Source organism: Lycorma delicatula, chromosome 2 (genome assembly GCF_047948215.1).
Source record: "Lycorma delicatula isolate Av1 chromosome 2, ASM4794821v1, whole genome shotgun sequence".
Lineage (NCBI taxonomy): Eukaryota > Metazoa > Arthropoda > Insecta > Hemiptera > Fulgoridae > Lycorma > Lycorma delicatula.
Window position 1 is genome coordinate 49,837,390 of NC_134456.1, and position 23,177 is coordinate 49,860,566.

At 29.5% G+C, this 23,177-nt stretch overlaps 1 protein-coding gene across 1 annotated transcript in view; it reads left to right on the plus strand.

Moving 5' to 3' along the window:
• The window catches only part of Pde9 (phosphodiesterase 9), a 503,564-nt gene that overhangs the window by 170,786 nt on the left and 309,601 nt on the right, over positions 1 to 23,177 (plus strand). The window contains exon 4 of the mRNA XM_075357846.1: positions 19,283 to 19,324. The gene's annotated coding sequence lies outside the window, so the exon portion shown is untranslated. The remainder of the gene's footprint in view (positions 1 to 19,282; positions 19,325 to 23,177) is intronic.

The following is a 23,177-nucleotide window of genomic DNA, read 5'->3' on the forward strand; positions in this document are numbered from 1 at the left end:
ACCGATTTCATTTTTTAAACAATTACTTTACTTATTGCCAATCTTTTGGAATTTTTTTTTAATTTTCTCAGATGCTAATAAAATAAAAATATCTTTTTTTAAAATCTGAGCCAACAGAGTTAAAAAGTTTGCTTTTCAAACCCATTGGTTTCCTATTTTACATCGACGTACAAGCACCTTGCAACTCCATGAAAATTTCATCAATTCAAATTACATTTTCTTCTTTCTGCTTGACCTGTTCTTCCTCTTCCTTAGCACCGTAGTTCCTTATATGCTCTATCTATTTGTAGAAGGATTAATGTTTAGAGTTTTTCTTTCTACATTGTTAAAAATGTTTAAATACTTGGAACTCCACGTTTTGTTTGCTTTGAATGTCTTCTTCTTGGGCATTTATAAATCTTTCCTTGGATATTCTGGGTGCTTTTGTTACTACTGGTTTTGGGATATTATACTTCATTTTATAAATTTCTCTATCTGTGTCGCTTTGTTAATTCTTAGTCTTCTCCTTAATCACTTTCTAGATATCATTATTTCATATTCTCAGTCCTTTTTTTCGTCTGTATTTCTTCTTCTGTTCCAAAGCTTCTCGCGCAGCCGTATGAAGAAAGAGCACAAATTCCTGCAATCTTTCTCTATAGATGAGGAATGGGTAATTTTGACATCTTTTGTGTTAACCAATGTTTTTAAAGCCTCTGGGTACTTTGTTCGCCAAGTAGATACACTTTGTAAACTTATTCATCAGCTGATGACTCTTTCACTACAGTATTCTTCCATCTCTTCAAGAGACTGATTTTTGACTCGATGAGAAAGTACTCCGATCGAATATCATATCCTCTGTATACTCTCCTGTTCAAATTTAACGAAGGTAGTATTTTGCTAACCAAAATATAATCGATTATTGAACGGCTACCACGAGCGCTCCATATATATTTACAGATAAATTTTTCCTGAAAACTGTTATCTTTAAAGTTCTCTACCAATATCAATAATCACCTGATCTCCGAATAACACCATTACACTTTCAATAGGATTCGCTCCAGTTATAGTGTTCTAGTCTCCTACTAACTACATCTCATAATTCGAACCCATGTCCAGACGTGACTAAACCGATGCAAGACAAAGAATATGGCAAGAGTGAAAAGAATCTACGAAACCTTAATTCACCTACCATCCTTCATTCATCTACCTTACAAATTAGACTCATCGTTTATACATTCTACTCCTTCCGGTGAAAGGAGTGCATTGCATCCTCCAACAATTCGGGTCACATTAGGCACATTCCTGCTAGACGGCAAGGCACTAGCACCGATAGGCTTTTAGTGGACAGACTGAAGGGGAATCGTGCCGGAAAAAAGACGCAAATACATTGCTAGTCTCCCAAGGGCAGTCTAAGTAACGATTTTCATATTTATCTGAAAGGATCGGAACGCAATCCACAATTCCGTTAACACAAAACCAATACATAACCAACATTAAATAAAGAAATACTCGCCCGATAACAAGAAAAATCCAGCAGCAAGAGACTATTTTCCGGCTTCTGTGATTAATAAGAGTATTTACATATATATATATATATATATATATATATATATTTCCAGCTATCATCCGTATCATCTAACTGTTATTTGTATAGGATTTATTAATCTCGTGCTTAAGATCTTTCTTAAAAACGCTTTCTATCATTTGATCTTCCTTCTTCTTTAGTATAAACTCCAATTTCAGTAAGATCTCCTTTTTCAACTCTAAATCTACAAGTAAATATTTTACCATTTTCAAAGAATATATTAATATTCTAACCCCATTAACAATCATAATTGCAACTCTCGCTTGTGCCATTAAATTTCTTTGAACTTCACTTTGAATCATGCTATACGAATACAACTGTTTACTTTCGGTCAATTTCTTTTTTTTTCTCTTTTATTACTGCTATATTTATATTCTCTTTCTTAAGTACATTACTAATTCCTCCTCTTTCATGTGTAGTGTGATCTTACATTCCACATACAAATGTTTAAATTTTCCGAAATAATAAATCGTTTTTGTTTTTTTTTTTATTTCTCTTTGTTTAGCCGTTCTACTCCTGTCCGTTTCCGAAGCTTTGTGTTGATACCTATGACTGCCCGAAAAGTTTTCATCGATGGTCATACTTGTTCGCACAACCCCCTAATCTGGAGGACCAGGTAATATTTAATCAGGGTTTCTTCCCTTAAACTTTAATGAACCAATTTCTAAACTGCAGTGACAACTACCAGTTTTGGCTGCTCGTGCCCCAATAATTTTATTTCCCCGGTCTCCTCAATATCTTTTAAACATGCCCCTATCCGCAACCTGTTAGGTCCGATGGGTGACTGGTAATGGAATTTTTACGTATATTTGTCAAACGGACTGTATTTTACAACACATACAACATTGAAAAACATCCTGTCTTTACTGAGATTCGAAATTTATTTGTGATTGCCCACCGTATTATTACTAACCCACAGAAAAAGATGTGGTTTGAGATGGCTAAATATAACTTAATATATAAATTACTATATTTAAACTTTATATATATAGATATAATTTTTATATTGTGACTAATGAAGTGTTAAAATTACTCTAACAAGAAAAGAATTGAAAAAAGGATTCTTATAATGTGTAACGTTCTATAATAATTGCAATTTTTTTATTTTTTCAAATGAATTGCATCTCACAACAAACGCAAGTTTTCCTAGAAACGGAATGCAGAAAAGGAACTCGGTGCAGGGAAGGGTAATGTCGAGCGGGCCTTTCCAACCACTTCTATAAGAGAAAAAGACGGTTTTCTTAGAAGCCGGAATTTGAATTTCACCCACTGTGGAACATTCCAAGCGATATAACAACGATCTGAAAAGGATTCTACTATGAAGTAATGAGTAGCTGTCTCGTTTAATGCAGACTGCATTGTGTATGATTTTGTGTAACCTATGTTTTTAATTTTTCAGTTTTTTCAATTATTTTATTAAACATTTAAGTTAAAATTTTTAATTAAGTTTAATTTACTGTTTCTAGTTTTTATCTTTGTTTTAAATCTAATAGCTTGTATTCCAATTAATACTTAGTGTATTATCTCGTCACGTGAATATTTTAACTTTCGATGAAGAATTGTTATTTACTCGATGGCCAAATTGATAATTTGGCATTGGAACCTTGATCCGTTAAGCTTTAATGCGGTATAAAATTCCCGCTAAGTGACTCGACATAATAAGAGTTAAAAAATTTCCATTTCATACTCCACGACACAAACTTTGTCATATGTAGTGAATAATTAATAAATAAAAAAAGACAAGCGTTGAAGTATTATAAAACGTACTCTCAAAAAAAAAAATTGAATTAAATTCTTTTAAATATCGAATTTTTTCAAGGTATTTTTTTGTTTTTTTACTGTCTCTATTTTGGCAACGGAAAATGCGAATGTCAAAATAATTTTTTTTTTATTACCTAGTATGTTTATTGTTGGTTTGGACGGAATTAGTACCTAAATATGATCTAAAAGCGTAGTATAATTTTTGTTTCATAAATCCCGCGTAGCACTGATCTAACTCGTCTAGACTTTCATCTCTCGGGAAACAGAGTAATTTCATCCTTATGTATTTGATTATCTACCCTACATTCTTATCCTTCTTTAAATCTCTCACAGGCATATCAAAATTGTGTACTTCATGTCGAATCCTTTATCTCATCATGTTTATTTTCTTTCAGATTTCTTGACAATCCTTCTCTTTGTACGTTATTTTTGTCTCTTATTTTCTTTTCTAGATATTCTAATAGATATTTTCCATCTGTTATTCTTTGAAAAGTAAATTTATGTTTAAAATATTCTTTATATTTTTCTTCGCTAGGTGTACCTTGTTGAAATATATTCTTTTCTCTGTAACTACGTTTCTCATTTGTTCGGTCTTATGCAACTCTTCCTAGAATCTATTTCTCTCTTTTCTTAAAAAAAAATCTGTATGTCTTTTGTATACATTCCTTTATGCTTTATTCTTTTTTATACTTTTATTTATACTAATTAATATACCGTTTGTCATCTGAAATATTTTTGCTTTTGTGAAGTTATTTTTTTATTTGCTAAGTTTATTCTTGAAAGAAAATATCCATGATTAGCATTAATTGAAATTAGACATAATATAATTTTATTTCGATGAAAATCTTATTTTAATATTTCATCGTCTGTAATCTCTGCTCTAGAATATCATAATAAATAACGCCTATTCATCTGCACTTTAAGATAAAAAATAAAATTACTCGGAGCTCTCTACGATCAATAAAACAGAAATATCACGTCACGAAGTAATCTTTATTATTGTAGTTATTCGTTTTTAACTCATGAGAGATGTTTCCTGGTTTTACTACCACTAGTAATACTTTATTTCATTTTATATCTCAGCTGCTATTTATCTCAGATAGGTTGCACGTGATGCAATTTTTTTTTGAATTGTGTAATTTAAGCATTTTTGTAATCTGAAAAAACCGAAGGTTTACTTGTCAAAATATAATATATAACATTTTTGAAGTGTTTTTATTTTATTTTTTTTTAATATCGGAGATTAAACCAGTACATCTTCAAAATTGTTCATTCAAGAAAGTTTCATTTATTTATTCCACTAAAAACTACAGAAAAAAAGTTGATTTACTTTTGCGACATTCTCAATAATTCTGGAGAAAAATTCCAAAAAGGTAAATGTAAAAAAACACAAAAATCATTGTTTTCAACTTTTATTCCTTTCTAAATTGTCTAATGAAATTGGAACCTTAAAAATTTATATCATAATCATAAAAAAAAAAGAAGTAAGCGTTTTTCTCCTTTTTACTTCGAATTGTATGCACAAATTATAAAGCAACAAATTATTACACTTTCACAAATAATTTAATGTAATTTATTTAAATAATGATTTTAATAATGATTTAAATAATATAATGTAATTTAATGTAAGATTTACATTAAATTGTTACTTTCTTATAAGGTAAGAGAGTAATGTAATTTGGTTTACAATCTATCCTTGTAATGAGTAGAGTAACGGTGTTCCGTGGATGGCTGAATATCAAACTTCAGTAGCATGGTTAATCTTCATATAACAAATTTTGTGCGTGGGTTTGTTTGTTGTATGTGCTTATATTTTTATTTTGGCTGTTATTGGCGCAGAGGCGGACCAATGTTGCTGCGCCGGGCGGCTGCACGCAGCGCTCGAACGATTCATTCGTTCGAACGATTTATCTAAAATCATATTTGTATTTTGGGGATAAAAAAAGAAAACACTGGGGTTAGAGCTGTGTTAAAAGATCATAACTCAAGAAACAGCTAAAAATGTCTGGATTTTGAAGCTTTTTGTTGTAAAAGTTTTTTGTTGTATGATAAATTTATGAACGTTATTTAGTTACAACTGGCAAAAAAAAAAAAAAAAATAATGTGTAATGAAACATACGAGTACACCATGTAACATTTTCGCGGCGTAACGTTTTGCCATACAACATTTTTTTCTAGTATGTAAATAATATATTTTTATTTTAGTGAAGAAGGCAAAGAGAGAAACCACTTCACTCCTCACTTTTTTTAGTATTCCTGACATGAGATGAAAATTACCTTTTATAATGTGTATCCTATTTTCGAGAATAATTATATCAGACTACAAAAATTTGGTTGCAGCATCAATTAGATAGGCAATACGTACTTCTACTTACCTCATTTATATTCTATGAAGATTGCCTTAAGGGATTTAAATTAAATCCGATAATTTACTTAACCATGCAACAGTCCATATATATTTTTTTAATTACAATTCTTTTTCATTAAAATTTTTCACCTTTTATAAAACTAACAACAGTGCAATTAGATAGAGAAGTGGAAAACGTTTTTAGCGTAAGATAAAGTTATCATTATACACACACAAACAAGTGCGCACATGAAGTATTTGCACTAGCACCACACAACAACATATAATTTTGAAGCTTGTACATCTTTTCTTCATGAAAGACTTCGTATACAGATCGATCATTTTAAAGTCGACGTTGACGTAGTAAGGTACAACATCACCAAACTTCCTCTCCATCCCATCAATTTATATAGCCTATATATTCATCTGTGTGTGTCTATATGTACTTATGTGTATGTTATGTGAGTGAAATAACAATCTCATCCATCAAATATTAAACAACAAACCAATGTAGGACAAAATACATAGGATGGATGGGTGTACAACCGCATCACACCCGACTCACCACTCATATTCATTCGTGCGAGACTTGCCCTTTGCATTAACAAATTCAAACAAAGTTCATTGAAATCCTCGCTTCTTTGTTTATTTATTTTTTTTATATTAACAACGGGGGCCAGACAAACATATACACATATACACTCTATGCTCTTTCGCTTCTAATATTTTATTATTCGTAACTCTATCTAGAAAGGTATTGACAAATGTGTAACGAGTATACTGATTTATTTTAGATAATCCATGATGATTAAATATTCTAAGATAAAGCGTACGGAAATTACTATTCGTTGTGTACTTTTACAAATCCTATTTCTTTTGTTTGTGTAAAATAGAAAATCGAAATATAGTCTCAAACAACGGGAAATCCAAATTTTCGCAGACATTAAATATTGTAATCTTTGAACAAATTCTCTTACTTTTTCCTTTTTAAATTTATGGTTTTATTTTGATTTATTGTTTTAAAATCAGAATTTTTTAGAAAATAATTTCTTAACAGTAATGTTTATTTATTTTTTATTAATACTTATATTTTTTTTTAATTTACGAATTACACGCGGCTGTTATTCTTATAAAACTAATTTCAAATATCAGTTTATACTAAGTGTAATACTATAAAAATATTTTTATTCTGGCTTCTTGCATGAAGTTTGTTTTAAAAGTACTAGATCAAAAAGAACCTGCCAGATTGTATTTTCAATATTTTGACTGTTATCTTTGAAAATGGCCAAGTTTGGCACATTTTTATTTAATAATTTAAAAATTCTGAAAGATTAAAAAAAATCGTTAGCTATGAGAACTATGATTACATTTGAAAAGAATTTTTTTTTGTCTTCAGTCATTTGACTAGTTTGATGCAGCTCTCCAAGATTCCCTATCTAGTGCCAGTCGTTTCATATCGGTATACCCCCTACATCCAACTTCCCTAACAATTTGTTTAATATATTCCAAACGTTGTCTACCTGCACAATTTTTTCCATCTACCTGTCCATCCCAATATCAAAAGACTATTCCAGGGTGCCTTAAGATGTGGACTATAAGTCTGTCTCTTCTTTTAGGTATTTTTTCCATATGCTTTTTTCTTTATAAATTTGTCGCAACACCTCTTCATCCACCCATCTGATTTTTAACATTCTCCTACAACATCATATTTTGAAACCTACTACTTTTTCTTCTCAGATACTCCGACCGTCCAAGTTTCACTTCCATACAAAGCCACGCTCCAAACATATAATATTTGGAAGGTTTTTCACTTTCAAAAATGTTTTCCTGATGTTTAAATTAATTTTTGATGTAAGCAAATTATATTTCTGACAAAGCTGGTTCGGCTGTGCTATTCGAAATTTTATGTCGCTCCTACGTCGTCCATCTTTAGTAATTCTGCTTCCCAAATAACAAAATTCTTCTACCTTCATAGAGTTTTCTCGTCCTCTTATATTTAGAGGCACATTATTTTATTTCTACTACTTTTCATTACTTTCATTTTGTTCTTATTTATTTCCATGTGGTAGTTCTTACGTAGGATGTCATCCACACCATTCACTGTTTCTTCTAATTTTTTTTTCTCTCAGCTAGAATTACTATATCATCAGGAAATCGTAGCATCTTTATCTTCACCTTGCACTGTTACTCCGGATATAAATTGTTCTTTAACATCATTAACTGCTAATTCTATGTAAAGATTAAAAAGTAACGGGGATAGGAAACATCCTTGTCTGACTCCTTTTTTTATTACTGCTTCTTTCTTATGCTTTTCCATTATTACTGTAGCAGTTTGGTTCCTGTAAATGTTAGGAATTGTTCTTCTATCTCTATACTTGAATCCTAACTTTTTAAAATGCTGACCGTCTTATTCCAGTCTACGTTATCAAATGCCTTTTGTAAGTCCATAAATACCATGTATGTCGGTTTGTTTTTCTTTAATCTTCCTTCTACTATTAATCTGAGCGCTAAAGTTGATTTCGTTATTTCTAAACTTTTTCTGAAACCAAATTGGTCTTTTCCTAATACTTCTTTCACTCTCCTCTCAATTCTTCTGTACAGAATTCTAGTTAAGATTTTTAATGCATGGCTAGTTAAGCTAATTGTTCTGTATTCTTCACATTTATCTACTCCTGCTTTCTTTGGTATAATGACTATAACACTCTTTTGGAAGTCTGATAGGATTTCCCCTTTTTAATAAATGCTACACACCAGTTTATATAAATCTATCCATCGCTTCCTCACCAGCACTGCGCAGTAATTCTGCAGGTATCCCCTCTATCCCAGGAGCCTTTCTGCCATTCAATATCTTTAATACTCTATCAAGTTCAGATCACAATATTGTATCTTCCTTTCATCCTCTTCGAATTCTTTTCCTCTATAATACGAGTTTCTAATTCATTTCCTCCGTATAACTCTTCATTATATTTCACCCATCTATCAACCTTTTCTTTCGTATTATAAATCGGTTTACCATTTTTATTTAATACATTATTAGATTTTAACTTACGTATCTCAAAATTATCCTTAATTTTCCTGTGTACTCTGTTTTTACCAATGAACATTTCTCCTTCCACTTCTGAAATCTTTTCATTAATCTACTCTTCTTTTTCTAATTTGCTCTTCCTGTTTATGGTATTACTTAATTTTCGATAGGTCCTTTTTTACCTTCTTCATCACTAGCATTCTTATATTTTCTGCGTTCATCCATCAGCTACAATATATCGTCTGAAATCCAACGTTTTCTACCAGTTCTCTTTGTTCCGCCTAAGTTCGCTTCTGCTGATTTAAGAATTTCCTTTTTAACATTCCCTCATTCTTCTTCTACATTTTCTACTTTATCTTTTTTACTCAGACCTCTTGCGATGTCCTCCTCAAAAATCTTCTTTACCTCCGCTTCATCAAGCTTCTCTAAATTTCACCGATTCATCTGACACCTTTTCTTCAGGTTTTTAAACCCCAATTTACATTTCATTATTACTAAATTATGATTGCTATCAATGTCTGCTGCTGGATATGCTTTGCAGTCGATGAGTTAATTTGTAAATCTTTGCTTAACCACGATATAGTCTTATCTGATACCTTGCAGTATCGGCCGGCTTTTCCAAGTGTATATTCTTCTATGATTTTTAAACTGGATGTTGGCAATTACTTAATTCGTGACTTACTTCGTGCTAAACTCAGTAAGTCAGTACCCTCTTTTATTCCTTTTGCGCACCCTGTATTCACTCCCAATATTTCCTTCCTTGCATTTTCCGATGCTTGCATTCCAATATCTAACTATTATTAAATTTTTATTCCCTTTTATGTGTGTTTAATGGCTTGGTTAAATTGTTCGTATACACACTGTACCTTCTCATCATTGTGAGCACTTGTAGCCATACAAACGTTAACAATTGTTATCGGCTTAGGTTTTGATTTTATCCTGATTACAATGATTCTATCATTGAAATAATCTACACTCTTCCCTATCTTCTTGATCATTACGAAACCTACTCCTGCCTGCCCTTTATTTGACGCTTTGTTAATTATTTTAAAATCACCTGACCAAAAGTTGTTTTCCTCTTCCCACCAAACCTCGCATTCCAACTACATCTAAATTTAAACTACCCATTTCTCTCTTTAAATTTTTCTAACCTATCAACCTTTTTTGGACTTTCCACGCTCCGTTATTTTTAATTCTAAAATATTTATTAATTTTTAATTTTCTGGTGATTCCTTCCATAGTAGTATAGACTCGGAGATCCGAACGAGGGACTAGTTTATCTCCGGAATATTTTACCAAGGATGGCGCTTCCATCTTTGTTACATGAAAATGCAATGCTACATTTTCTTGGAAAAAAAACAGCTGTAGTTTTCCATTCCTTTCAGCTGCACAATACTCAGAAGATTGAGTGATGTTGATATGGACGTTTAAGTCATCCTGACTTACGCCCTTAACAACTAATGAAAGAGCTGCTGCCCTCTTTCAGGAATCATTCCTTAGTCTGGCTCTCTACAGATACCTCTCCGATATGGTTGCCCCTTCGGTCCAGCTACTCTGTATCACTGGGTACTCAAGCCCCCTCACCATCGGAAAGGTCTCATGATTCATAGAGGAAATTGAAAAGAATATGAATATATTTTTCATCGAAATTTAATTCAGTATAAATTTAAGTTTCTTCAATAAAACTTGGAAGCAGTTATTTTAATTAGAAAAAAGCTATCAACTATTTACATCAGTTATGGCCTTCATTCTCTAAGCCGGCAACTTTAGAAGAAGTGTTACCATACTATAAATTTAGATGAGGTAGGAGAGTAGAGAAGACAAATAAACAACCTGTGCAAAAAACTATTTCAGTCAGTCAGTGAAAATAATATTAAATCCACATATTATAGTTATGATCTAACATTATTCGTTTATATTCCTTGAGAAAATGTATATCTTTATGATCGCTTGCCAAATGTATGCACGTGTCAAATAATTTATTCTTAAAAAAACTATTAAGAATTACTTTTTCCAAGGAAAGATTTTTCAAAAACATTTTAATTCATAAAATATTAAGAAAGAAAAGTACAGTAAAGTTGATATAACTTTTATTAGTTTATTTGAGCTACAAAGCCTGCCATTGAGAAAGCTGAGATGCTAAATCATGTCGTTGTAATGTTTAGTTACAGTCAATGAGTTATCTATCTGTATGGGATTTTCTGTTGAAAGCATTAAAAGTCATTACATATCTAAAATTTTAGACACTTTTTCAAATTATGTTATTTTTTAACGAGTCATTAGAATATGATATGCGTGATTGATTTGTAGTATGTGAAAACATATGTGCATTTTCGGTGACAACCTTGGACAGGTATCACGTACTGTATGTGAATAGTGTATGAGAATCCATATTTATATATATATAGATCTGTATGAATGGACCCTCTTTTTAATTAATGTTGTTAGTAAAACAGTTTTTCTATTTTTGGTGAAAGTCTAATTTCACAGGTGTGTTCAAAATGTTGCGTGTAATTTTTTTAGCTCTTCATAAATTGTTTCTTTTTGAATTAAAAATGGTTAAGGTAATTTCTATATAAAGCTAATCAAATTAATTTGGCACACACGCACACACGTATGCACACATACACATATACATGCAAATAACATTTGAACGTTAAAAAGAGTTAACTTATTATTAAAGAATAGAAACAAAATCTTAGTTTGTAGTAGTCAATATTTAATAAATATACAGTTTGTGAATAAATTAAGCATACATTTTTTTTATTTTAAGTAAAAAGATAAATACAAAATAATCTTATTTACTAATCAAAGATCTTATACAACCTTAATATGATATATATTTTTTGGATTTTTAAAAAAATTTATTTTCCATTTAAAAATTTGTCAATGCTTTTTATTATTTTTTTATTTGTTGAATGTTTAATTTCTAAATTAATATTAGATAATTTTGGTATAATATCGATTGAAAACTTTTATAAACTGATAATAATAGGCTTTATAGGTTATAAGCTTGTGTCAGCATTCGGAGTTTGACCGATTGTATTCGGAGATGCATTATAATTTTTTTCTATCTTACAGTATGAGCCGTGATGTTGCTTGCACATTTGACAGTGATACTACCGGTGAAATGTAACAGAGAGGAAAGGATCATGGGTTGAGGATGTATTTTGCGTCACTCGATTTGTACTCGTCTTTTAGTATAGTATTCAGGTCTCAAATTCCAGGAAGAGCGGCACTTTACTTTCCACAGTATACGGCCTTTGTTCGATTCGCAACTACCCTTCTCTTCTATCTGCTACCAGTCACTCGATACCCAACAAACCCTCTCCACAAAGTAAACCGTTTCAGAGAGTAAGAAAATCAACGGTATGATTTTCTTTCCCTTCGCAGTCTCTTCTTCATGAAACTTTTCCCTTTGCGTCAATGTTTATCGGTGAATGTGTTAAATGTTATTTGTCAATCCATGTCATACCGATAGAAGTTTCGTAACGTAAATAGTGTTCTACAATCTTCACTTGGTCGGTTCTACAACTCATAAAAAATATTTCAAATAAGTAATTTATTTTTACATTCTAAAATACTACTCGTATTTCTTAATACGATTTAATTTACGTATTAAATTAAAATATCAAAATTCTGTTTAATAAATAGGCTTCTATATTTACAGCAGTTATTATTGGTTTCGAATGAATTAAACCGTTTAATTTTGGTATTCAGTTATTTGGTGCATCTTTTTTTTTTAATAATTTTTAATTAATATTCTCAAGTACATGCTTAATTTTAACTAATAATAAAGCAAAATGAGCGTTTATGTTTGTTAGTGACAATTTATTTGCATTGCTATTTCCTCGAATTACAGCTGAAATTTAAAGTTATAAATTCTGATTATTAATATTATAGATAAAAAATAAAGTGTTCATAGTATCTTTATAGAATTATTTGTAATTTTAGTTTTCATAATATTTTAAATAAAGAGCTTAAGACGTAATGAAAGGAAACGCATTTTGTTGTTTTATTTTAATAAAAGTATTTTTCACATATTCTTATTTTATGTACCACTTAATGACTTACAGTTTTTTTAATACCTGTTTATATATATATATTTATTTATAAATGAAAATGTATCTATTTGAGCATCTTCTAAATTTAAATTCTCAACTCTGATCAAGTCGTGGCCATAAATCATGAATTTGAGCAAGTCGAAGTAAAGAGAAATTTTTATTTATAAGATGTCTCACAACACTGACTTTTCTGTTATTAATGATAATCTCATGTCATCTGTTCATTAGAAGCATTGATTTATTCTTAGCTGTATTTAGTTACGTTTAAAAGTCAGTTTAAAATGAGTGCTCCTTTGTCCAATGGCAAACAAAAATGCTATGCATCCTTTTGCAATCGGACATTTGAGAGAATTGATATTCTCTCAATTTAAAAGATATGAAAACAAACTAGTTTAAAGATGTTAAGGAGGACATAGAAAAATAAATATATCAAAATTGAAGATGTAGAAAAATATTAATAACGATATGGTAAAAGAAATTAAGGACTCTCAGGTTTGAAGAGAAAACTCAAATCCGAATTGAAAATGGAATGAAGAAAGATCATACAGTTCGAAAGAGAAAATATTGGAAAGAAAGGTAGAAGAAACAACATCCGAAGAAGAAATCGTAATTGCAATCTTACGTTTCAAAGGACTTCACGTAAGTGAAGTCCTATGAAACTAGAACGAATTCAAAAAAAGAAGATCAATTTAAAAAAATTCGCAATTTTTAAAAGATTAAAGTATAAAAAAAAAATACGCTCTTGTGTTACTTCCTTGAATTAAATCAATTTACGAACAATTTTTCTCTTGTAAGTAAAAAAAAAAAAAAAAAAAAATAATAAAAAGTACTACTACGCGTCGAATGTATTAAAAAATAAATATTACGTAATAACTTTTTATTCATACATGAATGTTGTAGTACTGTCAACTATTATTATTTTTATTATTTATTTTTTACAGCGACTTAAAATGACACAGATTTAGTGAAACGTATTTCGTTTCCTAAAAATTATGGTAAACTATGTAAAAAAAAATTTAAGTGAAAAAAAATTTATAACTATGAGTTTAAATGAAAGCAGCAAATATTCTATAATTTACTGCTTTTTTTTATTATATCCAAGCTGTAAGTGGTTTTGAGAGCCTATTTAGTTTTTACGGAGATCTCTCATAAAAGTTACTGTAGCTCTGATTTAAACTTAGCGTAAATTTGATCTAAAATATAATTTGTACCCCCTCTTTTACGGAATCCTAGCGAAACCGATTGTACTGATAGTATGATTTTATCTGAAAGTTCGTTATTAAATATGGTTCACAAAAAACATAACAAATTTTTGAAAATAGATTATTGGACCTGTTATTTTTATTATCTAATTAAAATATTCTAAAAAAAAAATTCATATACATTTTTATTTCCAATATTATTAGTATACTTTCATTCGTTCGTTTATGATGCCAGATTAATTTCTCTGATTACAGATTCTTAAAAAATAATATTAAAGAAAAAAACAAGTGATAAAACGAAATTATTTGAATTGGTGATCCTGAAAAGAATAAAACATATTAAAGTAAATAATATTAATACGTTGTAAAAGTATTAATATTTATAAATTGTCTATCTGTGCTCGTAGAGTAAATGTAAGAATAACAATAATCTACGATTTAAGCAGACTGGTGTAATTTTGAATTTTATAAGGCTTTAAGATACCTTTTTATTTTGTCATCTTTGTGTTTAATGGTTAACTGAGAATAAATAACTTGCTGAATACTTAGAATGGTACACACACTAACTTAACAAGATTAAATAGACTAGTTAGTTTTCGAAGCAAGTTAACTGCTTTAAGAAAATGTTTCTGATTGGTAATTTCAAATTAGATAAGTAATGTTGATAATCGCCTACGAATATATTCAAAGAACAAACGTTATGCATAACTAATTGTATTGAATGAAAGTTTTGATGATTATTTTCAGTGCCATAATTGATTAGAACATTTAAAAGTGTTCTAATCAATCCTTAATTACGTATTAATGAAGGATTCAGTGATCGGACACCGTATGATTTTTCTGTTAAACACTATTTTTTGTTACAGTTATAAACATTTATAATAAAATTTAATTTATTGGTTCAATTTTTGACTCCTTCAGAAGCTTAGTTATATTCTCTATTTATAAAAAAAAGGTAGATTGTATTAATGATTTGATTGTAAAAGAATATTTTTCGTTAATACCGTAGGCAATTTATTTGTTGTAAAGCAGGCTTTTGTTACGGTGATAGGTAATGTTATGGTGTTATTAAATAAATTTCACAGTTTTCCCGGAAAATAAAATCCGTAAAATAAAAACTGTTTTAAAACTCTCAAAAATGGTAAGTCGATGAAAATGTTCTACGAAACTGTTTGAAGGTATTTGTGACGCAGATTGGAACTTTAAGGGTTTGGTAGAAAAATATAAAACAATATTATTCTCATAAAAGAATGAAACTTGATCCCACACTTACTATCTTTGTTTATGAACGATACAGAAAGTATATGGAATCTATTGTAAACATCTCGGCGTTTCCATGATACGTTGGTAATATTATTTTGTTACCATGATATGCAAATCATTACATATGAAAAATGTATGAATGGGACTGTTTACAGCAATATCTACAGCTATATTTTATAAATTTAAAAATAGTGGTGTTTCAGAACAGAGATAAATGGAAAATAATGCAAAAAGTGATATGGTAAGAAGTGAACTGAAGTACCAAATTGCTATATATGCGACGTGTGACGGTTCACGCACATGCATATAACGTTCACATTAAGGTTGTTATTGGAAGCGCATTTTAAAGAAACTTTTTTCGTGTAAAACTTTGAGAGCAGTCTTATTTTCTTACGGTAGATGTAAATTTTTAATTTATCGTATAGACCTATGGAAATATATAGATCTATGTATAAAAAATAAGGTGGATTTGTTGCGGCGGTTTTTTATCAAGAAATTATTTAGTCCACTGAGTAACTTTTTAAGTATACGTTTACGTTATGAAACATGATTATACTCTGATTTTCTATATATAATTTATTTTCACTTGAATATAAATTTAATCAGATTCATCCAATTATCCTGCAGTTTTTATAAAAAATATATAGTAGGGAAAGAAACATAAATCTATTCCAAGAATAGAATAAATTTATAACAACACTCACATTTTAAATGAAAGAACTTTTAAATGCAATCAAGATCAAAGCAAGAGTTACAGCACAAAATGTTGTTAATAACAGTAGCAAACTTTGTCACAAAAGAAGTTGGATTTTACCGTGTAATATGTATGTATAAAGTAATGAAAATTCTAGTTTAACAACTTGGTGTTATAAGCGAATGCGAAGTTAATTTATCTAAATAAATATTCACGTGCAGGTACGTATTACATAATTTTCTTTGTGTAATATGTGAAGAGATGTTAAACATTTAATAGCGCGATCTTTCTTACGCTGCATGAAAGATATTACGCTGTATATTAAGGTATTTTAACAAGGAAAGTATGCAATTTAATGAACTGAAATACTATTCAATGAAAATAATCTGGTTTTTTAAATATTATAAAATTATGTATAAAAGCTGATTTAATCTGATGATTGTGTATAGTTAGATCTAATTTTTGTTTTAAAATACATTGATTTTTTGTTCTTCAATTATGTAATATTCAATCGGTAAATTTTTAATTTTTTGATGGTTGTAAGAGCTTGAATAAGTCATGTATATATTTACGTTTATTTTATTAAAATAAAATATATTTAATTAATGCTATTAATTAAATTGTTTTTATTGTCGGTTTGGTATACGGTTTCGGCGGACGTTATATTCTTTATTTATAAAAAATATAATTCTGTAACAAAAAACATTTAATATCAGTAAGAAAATTACTTAGTGGAATTGCTTGCTGCACACAGCTGAAAGACAGTTTTCAGTCTTAGAGTTCAAGCATACAGAAATATTTTAGATAGTTACGTTTCTGGCCGTTCGGTACTGGTTGTGGCAGTACTTGCGGCACAGGGTGTGACGTTTAAAAAGGATGTCCGGCTGTCTTCTAGTAATTGTACGGTCACTCTCTTAGCAACACCCTACAACTCGTATATAGGGCTTATACAGAACGCAGCCGCATTTACTGATTAGCTCGCGTCGCGTTCGGACATCCATACCCGACCACACGCATTATATTCAAACAAAAATTAGTCATTTTGAAGTACTAAAATTGTCAATAATTTAATTTTGTTATACAAAATTATTTAATCAGAAAAATCTATGGATAAATTCTGACTAAATTGAAGTTCGGAAAAAGCTATGATTTAAAAAAAAATTACATTAAAATATACTGAATCGAAATACAAAAATAGAAATTAAAATAATTCTGAAATAAATATTTAACATTAATTAACGCCATTGCTTGTAGATTTGTTAATTGTTTCTCATTTTATCATAAAAAACGCGTAAAAAATATGGAGAAGTTTGAGACAAAAAATATATTATCGTATGAAATTGGAAAAAAATTATTACTGACATAATATTTAACGGATAGTATTTTTTTTTTTTTAGTTAATTATAGAAGTAGAAAAAAAATTCATTGGTTTATTTTTTTAAAATTAATTCTCTTAGGTTGTTCCTTTTTCTAAAAATATTTCCCATCAAATGTAAACTTATTTTTAAACAAGTTGTTTGGTTACCATTCAATATGAAAACAGCTTAATTTACGTTTATATTATTTTTTGAACAATTACTTCGCGTTAGAATACCCTCGTTATAAATTCTGCTGTGCATTCTTGTATATCTTCGCTATATGCAGCGAATATCTTTTGGAATATCTATCTTTTGGATAGAAAATGGCCATTATTTTTTAAACCCCGTTATCGGCCGTTGAATGAATCAGTTCACCTACTTACAAATTTCTTCATTTATTTAATTACATTATCATTTATCTCATAGACCCATGAACTGCGGTAAAAGTCTCCTCTACCTCTCCCTAGCCTTTGCCACCTCCAATCAATTCTCACCATAATCCTCCGTAATAGCATCACATCTCCATCTAGTTCTCTAAGCCTCATCACTGCCGAAATTATTCTCTCCTCTTCCGGTTTGACCACATGACTCGCCCATCTTGCCTTTTGTTTAATAATATGAATAAATATACCGCATTAAAACCAGAGATAATTTATTAACTACTGAACAGTTCAGTGGTTGTAGCTTGTTGCATAATTCCTCCATTATGATTTTTTCATTTCGGGTTGTAATTTCATTTTTATTAGTTAGTTAAGCGTTATGTTTTTTGAGTTTTAACTTTTAATGTAAGAAATAATAAGTTTAGGGAGTATTCCTATTTGCTCTCGCTGTAAGTATTGAATAAATAAATATTAGTTAACTGAAGTTAGCAGAAGTAAAAGCATAATAATAAAGTTTGTTACTTTACAACGTAAGAAACTAAACATTAAAATGAATATATATAAATAAAATTATTTATTTAAACATGACTATGTTTCAGCGTTGGGGAATATTTAAATTCTGCCTTCTGTACGCTTGCCTGTATTAACACTTCTATACAATTAGAAAATAAGTTATAAAATATCACAAACAAATACATAAAATGGGCGTTCATGTAAAGGGCTGATAAACTATATTTTACACTATTTTATTTCTCTGACACAAGTTTTCGAACATAATTTAAACTGTTCACTTCCCTATTTTCGATCTCAATTCTGCTCACTTTGGATTTCACTTAATCATCGAGCTTAAAAAGTTAAACGTCAAAGTAAATCTTACATAAAAGAAGTAGTTACAAATTACGCATCACTATATTACAAAAATAAAATAAATTCGAATATAAAATTTTTTGGTCTAAATAAGACAAAATAAAACCAACTGTCGAATTACAATTGGCTTATCATTTCATTGTGAGACAGTTTTATCTCAAAGAAAAGCTAACGCTAAAAACATTATTTTATTAAGAGGCAGAACCATTTTTCGAGTACTTTAAGACAGACAAAAATGTTCAAGCAAGATTAAGAGAAAACAGCTTGGGTTTTTTCTTGCTTAGTACATTTAAGCCAGCTATTAAAAAAATGACGGAATGAGAAAAATTATTTACAGATCAAATTTGTTTTTACAGAGGTTAGTGAAGTACTCACTGCTATCTGATAAGTGACCGGCTTTTCTTATTGGATATTAATTATTTTCATAGCAAAAAATCCTTTTTTTACAAATTAATTTTTTTTTTTAAACTTTTCGCTCGATCTGTCTTAGACATTACGCTAGATGTATTACAATTATAATTAATTTTTACAATAATTAATTATTAATATTATTAATTAATTACAATTTCTAAGTTTAATAAATATATGTCTTTTACCAAAAATATTTCTGTTTGTCATATCTAAAACTAATAACTAAATCATTCCCTTTTTGCTTGTTTATCTTTTGGTTTTTATCTTCACTTTACTTTAAGATGTATAACGTTTATTATTAATCATCATCAATAATTTCTTTTGGAATTTTTTTTTTTGTTTGCAGGTGAGTTTCAGAGATAACTTCCACTTTACTTTAAGCCTAATCGTAAGTGTATAATTGCATTTTTTTTTTTTTTTTTGGCTAGAATCAGTTTATTTATTTAGTCAATTTTACTATATTCATATATTTTTAAAAGTATTATATGAGTCATACTTCTACGTAATGGCTTGAATAAATCTGTGATTTAATCGAAATATATATTTAAGCATTTTATTACGTTTATGTGAAAATTGCTACATACTGTAATACAAATTTTATTTATCTACTAAAATTGTTACTAAAATCCATTTAACTCATGTTTGGAACTAAAAAAAATAACTGCATTAACTTCGTGTCTGCCTTGTGTACGCTTTAACTTTGTTCTTGATGGAGTCGAAAACGCGTTTATTAACGATATGAAAAAATAAACGTAACTTTAAATACTTAAAATTGTTCAAAAACTTAGAAGCCTTTAATCGTAATTTAAGTATACCTATTGCTTGTTTTATTAGTTAGTAAATAGAATTCATCTTTAACCCCCAGCTCTGTTAAGTAATATTTTTATTTTTTTTTTTTTTTAATAATAAAACTTAAGAAAAATATTTAATAAAATTTCTCAATTTACTATCTCATGACATAACTGATCTACGATGTGAACCACATCATAGAGAGTATCTAAAATATTACCATCCTGATCCCATAGGGGAATACACTCATCCCGGTTCTGGGAGATCCACGAGGCGACTCCTAACGCTCTTACGTATGGAAAGAGAGGTGCGTTTACCGCCCATCTGCCGTGTCATCCCATCTGTCTTGATAAAACCTTCTTCCACCATTTCCCGAATACGCTGCGGAGTCATTTTCGACTTCGCAGCGTAACGTAACTGACGTTAAGACACAAGAACGTCAATTGGTTTAGCACCCGCGATAACTAGAACTGCCTCACATGAAATAGTCCTATAGCCTCCAATCACAGTAAGTAATAGGGGATGCTGAGCCCTCAACAGAATATCGCGGTGGCTTTTGTACCTCATTCTGTTTGCCCAAACAGGTGCTTCGTAAAGCATAATCGCTTGCAAACACCTTTATACAAAGTTTTCATTGTTTTATTCTAAAATACTTCCGTGACATATCTAAAATATGTGAAATATTAAAAATTATCTAAAACGTAGAGCACTACTTTCATGGTGTACTATGGACTTTTATTAAGCCCTTGTAATATTTACATGATTTATGATAGTCCTAATGATATTTAGATAGCTACTCAGTGGGCCTCAGACTTTGTTATTACTCGGGTTACGTTTTACTATGTATTACCTCGTGATAACTTGCCGATTTTATCTCTGAAGGTTGTTAAATTATTAGGGTCCTAACTCTAAATTAGTTTACATCTAACCGCGTAACTCTTATCACATCACTATATCTGATAAGAAAGTTGTTGAAATAAAAATTAATCCTGAAAATTAAGCGCTATTGAAAATGGTAAATAAAAAAAAAAATGTGTTCTTTTACAGGAAAAGATGCATATATATAATTAGCAGTGTTTATCTTTTTAAACTGAGTTATATTTAGCAAAGATACAAAATAAAGAACACTGCACTCTGCGTAATAGAATTAGTCTACTGTAGTGTAAGAATTACGATTTACTGTGTGCACTGCTTAATGTAATTTACAAATTCAGTATTTTGTATACGAGGTTTATTGATTTTATTAGTAATAATATAATCGCAGTATTACCAATTTAATTTTGCATTTTCGTGCTTAGATGTTTCAAAACTAATTTGCATGCACACTGGAACGTATTTTAAATAAAGTTGATTCCTCCTCCATAGCTTATTGCGGATTGAAAATATTAAATAGAAAACTAATATATTTTACTGGTTTAACATTTATGTAATATATATATTACGGTGTCAGTTCAGTTAAAATTTATGTAATAAAAATATTACCAAATTAATTTTAAAAACAATCTATGTAACGAATAAATGTAGCAGATCCCCCATTTGATGTTAACTGGGCCCTAATAATGTTAAACAAATAAATCAGATTCATAGGTTTCAATTTTTATTAAAAAAAATAATAAATATAATATTAACAGTTTATTTATTTTATTAATTGTATAGTCAGTCAGGGAGGCTTTAGGAGACGCCCACTGTGTTCGTTATTTTTATGGTTGTGAGAACAATAGTGATAAATAATAGTTAAAATATGCCGACGTTAAAAATACTTGAAAAAGAAACTAAATTACAAAAGGTAGAATAACAGTAACTATAGTAACTAAAGTACTCTGACTTTTGACGAGGAAAATTTCCCAACTTCATTCTCAAGTGAGTTAGGGCCTCAGTTTTATAGCATAAAACCTTCCTGGGATAACATAAATGTATCCTGAAAATTTGAAAACGGTCCGTCGGTTGGTTCTTGCGAGATGCTGTTGCAAGTAGAGAGACAGAACCCGCCACATAATTTCACATTTATATATTAAATCTGTGAACGAACATTTCATATTACTACTAACTGATGTTTTTTTTTAAGATTATTTTCTAACATGAAGAAAGCATGGTATTAACGACAATGTTTAAATATTTGAGGAGTTGTTTAAGCAGAATTTCTAAGCGTAGGAAGGAGAAATTTTAACATTCTTAATTTACTGACAAATGAGGAAAAATGTGATTAATTTTTTTTCTGGAGATATAACAAGTAATTCTAGTATAACTTACGGCATGACGCATCCATAATTACAAAGTTTCAAATTGCCAAACGACATCAATCACCATTAATATGTTTTATTTAAACACTGAAATTTATTATAAATTAAGAAAAGTCGACTAATTCACTACAATTTCAGCTCTTCGTAAGAAAAATCTATTAATTTTTTTTAGAAGTTTTTTTTCGTTTTTATGAAAACTTTTTTTGAAAAGATTATTTTGTGAAAAGATTATCTATTAGCTATTAATATATATAATATAGAGGCTATTTTACATATTAATTTTAACAATCTTCTTATAAAATATAATTTTTTTGTTCGTCATTATATAATTCATTTTTCATTTAGTAAATTTGAAATAAACACTTATTACTGGCGTTATTATTGGGGGTTTACTACTACTGGTATTAGTTCTTACTACGTATCTTCCTGAGTCATCTCCGAGGGTGATTAAAATTATTTTATATTGAAATGTGTAAATTTTGCGAGAAATGTTGAGAATTTAAGAGTAAGCAAATATATTATTCAAAATATAAAAGTATAATTTTTATGTTCGCCATTTTTTTTTTTATTATCTCTTGACGGTTCATTCAACATTATTGCTAGAATATATTCTTAATGGGATCAAGATGTATTTTGAAATATATTTTGATTTCATTGTTTAAAATTATTAACGTATTTAGTAAGTGATTGTTTACGGACGGTACATCTTTTGGATATCAACAAGTTTCGCTTTACCGTCTTTATTTTATTATAAAATACATATCCATGAGACATTTGCATCACATTTTCCAGTTTTATAGGGTCGCTGTGTTTTTTACGATTAAAGGGAGAAGTTAGTGAAAATCGCTGAAAAAAAATACTCGTCAACATTACTGCTGATTTTTATTCAACGGCTATGAATAACAAAAACATTTTAGACTTGCGCTCATGAGATCGTTGATGTTACTGTAATAGTTAGGAGTTAGTCTTTTACAGTGGTGGGTGAAGAAGGGGGAATATATTGTCCGGTCAACAGGCGTCTAGCAGTTTCCTTGAAATTTATCTTATTTATTTCATCCCTTATTTTCGTCGTTTCTGTGTCTGTAAACATTTTATACATCCTGTAATTTACGCGAATTATCATGTTAGATGTGTACTTTACCCAATAGTCTTTTTGTTCATCTTTTGTTATGGTGTTGGAAAAAAACGAAAGTAATTAAAAAATTATTGCTA